We start from the raw sequence: 10907 nt of genomic DNA on the forward strand, positions 1-10907 counted from the left end.
CTCTGCTCAACGCAGATTTGAAAATTTTGGCCAAAGTAATAGTCGAGAGGTTGGCGCTTGTCATCGATAAACTGGTCGACAGGGCGCAAACATGCGCCGTGCTGGGCAGAAGTATCCATGACAACCTCCACCTCATGCGCTACATTATGGACAGGGTAGTTAAGGATCCTGGCATGGGTGGGGCGCTGATCAATTTAGATCAATCTAAAGCCTTCGATAGGGTCGACCATCGATACCTAGCGGCCGTCTTCAGGGCAGCTGGCTTTGGTCCCGTCTTCCGCGGTTGGATCGCTGCCTTGTATAGCGGCATCCGATCGGTAATACGGGTAAACGGTCACCTGTCAAAACCGTTCGACATCACGCGTTCGGTCCGTCAGGGATGTCCCTTGTCGGCGCTTCTGTATGTATTGACGATCGAACCACTACTGCGGAAGCTGGCGACACTGAGGGGTATCCCACGAGAGCTGGGTTGCAGGACGAGCGTGTCTGCATATGCGGACGATGTCACCGTCATAGTGTCGAGCGAAAAGCACGTCGAGATGCTAGGCGAGACACTTAAACAATACGAAACGGTGACAGGAGCAAAAATTAACCCGGAAAAGTCAGTGGGTTTGTTACTCGGCACCTGGAGAAGCAAGCCCATACCGTCCAACAGTGACTTCGTAGTGGGACGCTGGACGGACGGACCGGTTAAACTGCTCGGGGTCTGGTTCAGTCCGGACCTCCAAATGGATAAGAACTTGGACGAGATCACCAGTAGAGTGATCAAACTCAGCCAAACATGGGCTGAGAGAAAGTTATCTCTAAAAGGCCGGGCGGAGGTGGCTAATGTGTATATCGCATCAGTCATCGATTACCGCCTGACCGTCGTGCCTTGTCCCGATGCCACCATCACGAAACTAGAACGCATACTTTTCCGCTTTCTGTGGAAGGGTGGCGTTCCGATGGTGAGGCGATCCATTTGCTGTCAACAACCGTTACGTGGAGGACTGGGGATGCCGTGGTTAATGGTGCGCAGACATGCGCTGAGACTGCGGCATCTCTGGAACTTCATTGACGACGGTGAACAGGTGTGGGCGCCGTTTGTGAGGCACGCCTTCCCGCAGCTCGTCTCACTCACCGAACTGCAAACATGGATCAGGAAGAGACCGAAACTGGGCGAATGGCACCGCGAGTGTCGCCAAGCTCTACAACAGCTCTGCCGTCCGGGATCAAACTTGTGCAACTTCCAAACGACCAATGCGTTCTATAGAGGACTAGTGGAGGGGAGGTCTGACGACACTCTCGGGGCAAACCTGGGTGTCGACGAGAAATTCTTAACCCGCCTTTTCAAGACGACGTTCGGGCCGGGGCCTATGGATAATTTCCAGAGATCCCTGGCTTGGCAATGCTATCGAGACGCACTACCAGTTTGAGAGAAGATCTACAGACACGGTTCGAAAACCACCGGACCGACCTGCCCGAGATGCGGTCAGAGCGACGAAACCGTTCTGCACGCACTCGTGCAGTGTCCAGATATTTCAGAGCTGTGGACCTTCGTCGAACGGCTGTTGTCGCGTGTGGGACGAGCCCACTTATCAGCCGAGTCTATCGTGAATATTGTTCCGCCACCTTCCTTTAAACGGGAAGGAAAGACGGTTTTTGTAACACTGATAGCTATGGCAAAAGAATGCGTGTGGTGGACGCGTTTGAAAGGTCTACAAACAAACACTTTCCTCTCTGGTCAGTCCCTCGTCAACTTTTTCAAGTACCACTTGAAAAGGAGGATGAGGATAGAGAGGAAGGTGTTGTCGAATGAAAGTTTCAATAAAAAATGGGTAAATGTGGCAAGAATGGTAAGAATGAAAGACGACACCATTTTAAGCATAGACTTGTAACAAAAAGAGACAAAAAGAGAGAAGGTACTTACTTTCATGTACCTTTAAAAAAAAAGCCTGAGGTGACCGTGGTCTTTTCCGTAGGCTTTTCTCTCCACTGATAAACCTAATCTGTTCCCCGTTTTTTACATCGACTGTGATACACGATCCCTATTGATCGCCCCCCCCCCCACGTTTTTTTTTTCCCCGCGATCCCTTTTGATCCAAATTATCCCCCCCCCCCAAAAGCTCTACTTTGTAATTTGTCCATTTTCTGTATTTAGCCCTGTGTGGCTATAATAAAAAGATATCTATCTATCTATCTATCTGTCTGTCTGTCTGTCTGTCTGTCTATCGATCTACCTACCTACCTACCTACCTACCTACCTACCTACCTACCTATCTATCTATCTATCTATCTACATATTCACTGTCTGTCTATCTAGCTATCTACACATACACACACACACACACACACACACACACACACACGAAAGATTCCTTGATACAGTCACAATATTTAAAAAAATATTTCTTTATATTATTTACATATTACTGTTATGTGGTTAAGAAGCACGCTTCACAACCACGTGCTTTGGAGTTCAGTTCCACTGCGTAGCATCTTGGAAAAGTGTCGTTTACTATAACTCCGGGCCAATCAATACCTTGTGAGTCAAATTGGTTGACGGAAAATATGTGGAAACTCATCGTGTACGATGAGCAGCTTTGTCCGACTCGCTTCTTCAACAGTATCAAAAGGAGGCCCCGAAATACTGAAAGGTGGTCCTCCAGCATGGCCCCAGCCTCTGGCTGAAACTAGTAAAAATAAAATTAAAAGTGTGTGTGTGTGTGTGTGTGTGTGTGTGTGTTTCTATAGTTGTCTTTGTGTTTGTATTTGTGCCCGTAACTTAGCGGTTCGGTAAAAGAGAACGATCGAATAAGTACAAGACTTTTTAGACTTTTTAAAATAAGTACTGCTGTCGAATTTTTTTTCGACTAAAACCCTTCGTGACAGTGCACCAGCATGGCCGCAGTCCACTGACTGAAACAAGTAACAGACAAAAGATATGAAATTTTATCTTTTTTAAAAAAGTAGACTAACACAGACCTGAAGAAAAGATGTTTTTGTGTAAAGGCTTTTCTCTGCTTGCAGCTTTTGAAACTCACCTGTCATTTGGTAATCTGTATAGTTATGATTGTTTTCAACAGTGAATTTTACTATTTTCGGTTTAGTTTCGGATTGAAAATCTTTATAAAATATTCTTGTGAGTTTCATAATAGATCTTTTTCTTCCTTTATTTCGAAAAAGAGAATATTTCAAATTTCTTATTCGTACAAATGTCTAAATGTTATACTACATGGAACATTCGTAACAGCAGCTAGCCTTTGTTAGATTTTTGCTTTCTTGTTTATGTATCCTGATTCGGTTCATTATTCCTGTTTGTCCGATATAGTTCTCATTGCACTGCGGATTTGTGATGCAGTGAATATGATTTTTTTTTTTTTTTCACTTTATATCTGCGTTGACCTTCAATTCCTGCCTATTCTTGAACTTCTTGATTTTACTCTTTTCAATTAAATAACACGTCCCACAACGAAGGTGTCCACATTTCGCAACCTGCATTATTTCTTCTTCCTAAGTAAATTTCGACTTTGTTAAGAAACTTTTATTTGGCAGTTGTCTTTTCTGAGACTTGATGATCGCTGTAGAAATGAAATTGTTAGTTTCCCGAAAGTAGGACGCTGCAGTTTATTGGATTATGGATAACTACAAATTGAACATTTCTGTTTGTGTTTTCTGTATCATCTCATTCTGGTACACACCGCAGATTTGAAGAATAATCCTCAATATGTGGCTCTTCGTTAGTTTATTGACGCTGGAAAGATGAAAATGTATGTCCGACTCTGTTAGTCTGCAAAGGAAGATAATCTAATTCAACGGAGAGCAGTCTACCATTTATGTTACTCTGCCGCTCTTTGCGTTTCAAAATATCAATTTCTAATACCGGAGCAAGACCTCAAATTTGTGAGGATAGGTGTAGTCAGAGAAACTAACTCCAGTACTCAAGTGGCAATTATATTGTCAACTCAGTCTGGTACTTATTCGCTTTTTTTTTACGAACCGCTAAGTCACTGGGACGTAGCAGACCAACATCGGTTGTCAGTCGGTGAGAGGCAGACAAAACACGCACGCGCGCACGCACACACACGCACCCCTCCCACACACGTACATATATATATATATATACGACAGGTTTCTCTCAGTTTCTTATTTCTTTATTGCCCCACAAGGGGCTAAACATAGAGGTGACAAACAAGGACAGACAAAGGGATTAAGTCGATTACATCGACCCCAGTGCGTAACTGGTACTTAATTTAACGACCCCGAAAGATAAAAGGCAAAGTCGACCTCGGCGGAATTTGAACTCAGAACGTAACGGCAGACGAAATACCGCAAAGCATTTCGTCCGGCGTGCTAACGTTTCTGCCAGCTCGCCGCCTTAACTGGCTTCTCTCAGTTTCTGTCTACTAAATCCACTCACAAAGTTTTCGTCGGGCCGGAGCAGTAGGTTTAAATCCGAAACCAAACGGTTGGGAAGTAGGCTTCCGACCAAACAGCCATGCCTGCGTCTACGTATGTTTTCATGCTCTTTCTCTCAGAAATCCTTTTTAAAGGGCATGAATATCATATAATATCTTTTCCACTTCTGTCACTAAGTATGTAATCTCCATTTGGTAGCTAAAAATGTTATTCTCACCTTCTCAGCAGAGACTTGTAAAAAAAAAAAAACTAACAGAATATAACATGACGTAGATAAGTATTTTATGGATTAACTCCCTTTTTAGTGTATACAGTAATGCCTCATTGTATGAGGGCTCGCTTTACGAGACGCCAGATTTACGGGTTTTATTTTTCAAACACAAGATCCAAATTTTGAACGAAGTGCAAACGTTTCTACTACCATAACAAATGCTTCTGTGTGTTGCCGAGAGCGAAAAAAAAGCTTCTTCTAAGCAAAAAGAAATCTACAAGTCCGTCTACGAGTGCTTGTGCAACAAGTGATAGTGTGTACGAGTCTAGTGCGAGTGAAAGTGATTCAGAAAACGATAATAATAATATTTTTTATTATAAATTATCTTTACATTCTTTTTACTTTACATAAAATATTCTTTACATTCTACTGTTGTTTTATTGCCATTTATTTACGAGTATTATAAATTTTATAGGTAAAATATTTTTCTGAGAACGATTTACGATTTATAACATTGCTACAATGGGAACATTATTGCTCTGTTTTACGAGTTTTCGCTTTACGAGCGCTCTCCAGGAACAAATTAACTCATATATCGAGGCTTTACTGTATATGAGGGCTGGTCAACCTGAGGCCCGCAGACTTTTATCTTGCGGCCCGCTTGATACTTTCTTGAAGTATTGTGTTTAATTTCAAAACAAAATTATTTGTGTAAAACATTTGTTTCAAAATAAAATTAAAATTTATAAGTTGCAATAAAGCAATAATTTTAAACAAACGGAAAGTATGAAAAATTCTTGATTCTGTAATTTGATTATTTGTCTATTAGGTATACAAGCGGTCCTCAAAAGACATGTTGTGATTAAAGTGGCCCGCAATGTAATTCGAGTTGGCCAGGCCTGCTGTATATAAATAAGTGAGTTCTTTCATGCGAATAAAAGATAAAACATGTATAAGATCTGCCTGGTTCATTTATTATTGAAAACAATAATACGACAGTAACCCAATGTCCAGATTGTTCTACTGAGCAGATAATAGTAGCTGCAATCTTTCTCAACTCTCACTCTCTGTTTCTTAGAAAATTCTGCCATTAAATGACCAACGTACCTAATTACCTGCTATTACTGACAAGAGCCATGGATAGCTGTGTCAACAGAGTACTGGACAATCGGTCAAGTGAGTTGCTATGTGTGTATCCTGTCACCAGTGATTACTGGTTGACCTTGGGAGAAAAGGCTCGGATGTGATGTACTTTATGATGGAACATCACAGACAGAAGCTGAAGGGGAAACAAGGAAAATACACTTCGGTGATGTTGTCTTCCAGAATATTACTTTTGAAAAAAGAGTAATTAAGAAATAAAAAAAAAAGCATACAAGGAAAGAACTTAAATAGCAGAGCGTTAAAGTATTAGTTTAGAAATAAATTTTGAATACTTAGAAATGAAATATTCGCTTCACATTTTGTCCCAAGGCCAATATTTTCGAAGGCGGGGGCAAGTCGATTACATAGTAAATGTCAGAGAAAAAATTCCGAAATCACGTAATTATGTATCTTGTTTTGAAGGAAAACTGAATGTCTCGAAAGAACTCCTCACTCTAAATGCACATCTGAGACACGCCTGTAGTACGTGTGAATGTACACCAGATCATTCAGTCTGAGTCGTGACACCAGACATTCCTGCTGTCTACTTTCCTTCGACCCTCCCCCTCTCTCTGTGCAACCTTGTGCTCGCCCATTGCACATTCATCATTTGAATCGACAGTTTTTCGATGTTCTGATCAACACTTAAACGTGTAAATGTCTTGAATTTTCCTCGCATCACTCCTAAACTTGATACACTGCTACAGGGTGCTTGAATACTTACCCCTCTCTTGCATTAAGCGTTCGATCTTAGGGGGTTTCGTCTCTTTCCATTCACACGTACTACAGATGTGTCCCTACGTGATTTCGGACTGTTTCCTTGACATTTACTATGACAATGGCCTTTCAGGCTTAAATACATTTTACGACCGCTGTACCACATTAAAATTTATCACTTCTGAACTTTCCCACCTTACTGAACTTATCTCTACTTCAAAGTACTTCTCTTTCTCCGCTGATTTATAACAGATGAATGGGGTGTCAATAAGTACTAAGATATACCTCAATTATGCGAATTTGTTTTTAACCTCAATAAATTCCATTCTTTCACTCGTATTACTTGACTGATCCCTCTGTTATACGGCCGTTACACAGATGACTGCGTTGGTACCACATCATTAACCTTAGAGCAACTCTTACTTTTCCTATCTTTATCAATAATTATCACTTCAATCTGGAATTTATGTCCACCTTTTCTAACACATCCATGAACTTTCTAGATATCTCTGTCCCTAATGACATCTTCACGTACTCTACATAGCTCTGCTACAAAAGTTCAGGCTCTCAGTCTTACGACTTTTCTTCTTTGCATCTTCTTTTCACATTTACTCTGGCAGCACCATCGCTTTTGCCAATCGCTTCTTTCACAGTTATCTCCTATCTTACCTGACCTAGTTTGCACTGTCTCCCTCGTTTCAACTGACCTTGCTTTTGATATAGACTTTGACTACTCCTCCGTCACTACATACACTAGCTCTTCCCAGCCCCTCTCCTCACAAGATATTAAGGCTTTTCAAATTTTCTCTGAAGAAGGACAACTGTCCAAAACGTTAGATCGTTCACTTCTCAAGGTAAATCAACTTAGTGGAATTTATTTTTCTTCCATAAATTTTTTAAATGGTCCTATCTGTTTTGGTACCTAACCAAAAGGAACCAATATTTTACATGGTTCTGTAATCCATCTGGCAATAATAACATTATTTCTGCTTAAGACACAAGTCCTAAAGTTTTGAAAAGAAAGAGTAAGAACTGGCCTGCCACCACCACACACACACACTTGACAAGTATTTTATTGACCCCAAACAGATGAGAGGCATAGTTAACCTTGGTGGGATTTGAAATCAGAACCTAAAGAACCAGAACAAATACCACAAAACATTTTTTCAATGCACTACCGATTCTGGCAATAATAATCGTTTCGCATTTAGGCACAAGGTCAGTAATTTTGAAAGAAAAGGGTCAGTGGATGCCATGATGCCAGGGACTTAACTGGTATTTTATTTTATTGACTTTGGTGGGAAGAGAGGCAAAACTGTCCTTGATAGGATTTGAACTCAGAATGTAAAGAGCCAGAAGGAATACAGCAAAGCAATTTTCTAATGCCCCAATGATTCAGCCAATCCACCAGAGAAACAAAAGCAAGTTGACCTCAGTACGATTTGAGCTCACAAGAAATTCTGCAAAGCAGTTTTCCCCAACTCACTAATGATTCTGCCAAATTATTGCCCTGACAATAATAATAATAATAATAATAATAATCCTTTCTGTTATAGACACAAGGCCTGAAATTTGGGGGGAGGAGACTAGTCGATTACATCGTCCCCAGTGCATAACTGGTACTTCTTTAATCAACCCCCGAAAGGATGAAAGGTAAATTTGAACTCAGAATGGAGCAATGGGTGAAATACTGCTAAGCATTTCGTCCAACACTTTAACAATTCTGCCAGCTCACCACCTTATATAATAATAATAATAATAATAATAATTATAATGAATTCAAATTTTGGCACAAGGCCAGCAAGTTTGAGGGAGATGGTGGTGCTGAAGGGCTAGTCGATTACATTGACTTCAGTACTCAACTGGTACTTATATATTTGACCCCGAAAGTCGATCTGGGCAGAATTTGAACTTAGAACATAAAGATGGGGAAAATGCCACTTAGTATTTTGCCCAGCATGCAGACATTTCTGCCAGCTCACCACCCTCATTAATAATAATAATAATAATAATAATAATAATAATAATAATAATTACAACAACTACTGTATATATTTTAAAATTTATTTCATATAATCAAAATTATACAAAAATTAAATTTTTTTTTTTATTTATTTAGTTGTAAATTGATAAAGTAGAGCAGAGTCTTAACATAAAGCACAGACTTTTCCATAAGAGGAGAGCTTTCCAATTTTGATGATGAATGGTGGATATTTCTAAGACAAACTGACCAAATAATGGAAAAAAACTGAAGTAACAAAGACAAAAAAAAAAAAAAAAATTAAATAACTGGTGCACAATAACAATAGTTTCTAGTGCAGGCACAAGGCCTGAAATCTTAAGGAGCAAGGGAGTTGTTTGATATCATTGACTCAAGTACATGACTGGTACTTTATTGTATTGAACTTCCCCCAAAGGTAAAAAATGATTCGGTGGGATTTGAACTTAGAATATAAAGAGCCAAAACATACTGCAAAGAATTTGTAGTCTGATTGATGCTCTAATGATTTTTGCCAATCCACCATCTTGTACAATGATAATGATTTTTTCTAATTTAGGCACAAGGCCAAAAGTTTTGAGAAGAGAAAAGCTGGTCAGTACCATTGAAAAGCATTTGTCTGATGCTCAAATAGTTCTGCCAAACCATCACCTCGCATAACAACCACCACCACCAAAAAAAAAAAAAAATAATAATAATAATAATGGTTTCAAATTTTGGCACAAGGTCAGCAATTTTAGGCAAGGGGCTTAGTCAATTACATTGACCTCAGTAGTCAACAGGTACTTATTTTATCAGCCCTAAAAGGATAAAAAGGCAAAAATTGACCCTGGGTGGGATTTGAACTCAGAGCATAACTGAAAGAAATGCCGCTAAACATTTTTGTCCAACATGCTAATGAGTCTGCCAGCTCATTGCCTTCATAATAATCCTTGGTACTATAGGTACAAAGCCTGAAATTTTGGGAGCAGGGGCCAGTTGATTAACTCAGCCCCACTGATTAACTGATGCTTATTTTATCAACCCTGGAAGGATGAAAGCAAAGACAACCTTGGCTGAATTTGAACCCAGAATATAAAGACAGAAGAAATTACACAAAGCATTTTGAAATGATTCTGCCAGCTTGCTACTTTGATAATAATAATAATAATAATAATAATAATAATAATCTTTTCTACTATAGACACAAGGCCTGAAGTTTTGGAGGAGGGGGTAAGTCGATTACATCGACCTCAGTGCGTAACTGGTACTTATTTCACTGACCTTGAAAGGATGAAAGGCAAAGTCAACCTCGGCGGAATTTGAACTCAGAACGTAGCGGTGGGCAAAATAGTTAAGCATTTTGCCCAATGTACTAATGATTCTGCCAGCTTGCAGTCTTAATAATAATAATAATAATAACAATCCTTTCTACTATAGGCACAAGACCTGAAATTTTGGAGGAGGGGGCAAATGATTATATCGACCCCAGTGTGTAACTGGTACTTGTTTCACCGACCTTGAAAGGATGAAAGGCAAAGTCAACCTCGGCAGAATTTCAACTAATAATAATAATAATAATAATAATAATAATAATAATAATAATAATAATAATCCTTTCTATTTTTAGGTGCAAGGCCTAAAATTTTGGGTACTTAATTTATCAACCCTGAAAAGGATGACAGGCGAAGTCGACTTCAGTGAAATAATAATAATAATAATAATAATAATTTCAAATTTTGGCACAAGGCCAGCAATTTTGGAGAGGGGATAAATCACTTACATTAACCTCAGTGCTTAACTGGTACTTATTTCATTGACCCCAAAAGGGATGAAAGGCAAAGTCAACCTCAGTGGAATTTGAACTCAGGGTGTAAGAATAGACGAAATGTCAGAGCATTTTGCCCAGCATAAACACAGGGCCTGAAGTTTTGGGGAAATGAATCTAGTTGATTACATTGACTCTAGCACTCAGCAGGTACCTATTTTTATTTCTTTATTGCCCACAAGGAGCTAAACATAGAGGGGACAAACAAGGACAGACAAAGGGATTAAGTCGATTACATTGACCCCAGTACGTATCTGGTACTTAATTTATCGACCCCGAAAGGATGAAAGGCAAAGTCAACCTCGGCGGAATTTGAACTCAGAACGTAACGGCAGACGAAATACCACTAAGCATTTCGCCCGGTGTGCTAATGTTTCTGCCAGCTCACCGCCTTGCAGGTACCTATTTTATCTTGACATAAAATTATGTGTGTGTGTGTATATATATATACATACACACATGTGCGTATACACATGCATATATATACATATGCACACACATAATTTTTATAGCAGATGACACTTCAACACAAGATTTGAAACTTAATGCTATCTTAAAACAGTTTCTCAGCTTATTGTGCCCCATCATAACAATAAAACCCCACTCCACAGAGAGAAAGATAAAGGAAAATG

The sequence above is a fragment of the Octopus bimaculoides genome, chromosome 4 (assembly GCF_046866305.1).
Source record: "Octopus bimaculoides isolate indiv1 chromosome 4, ASM4686630v1, whole genome shotgun sequence".
In the NCBI taxonomy this organism is placed as follows: domain Eukaryota; kingdom Metazoa; phylum Mollusca; class Cephalopoda; order Octopoda; family Octopodidae; genus Octopus; species Octopus bimaculoides.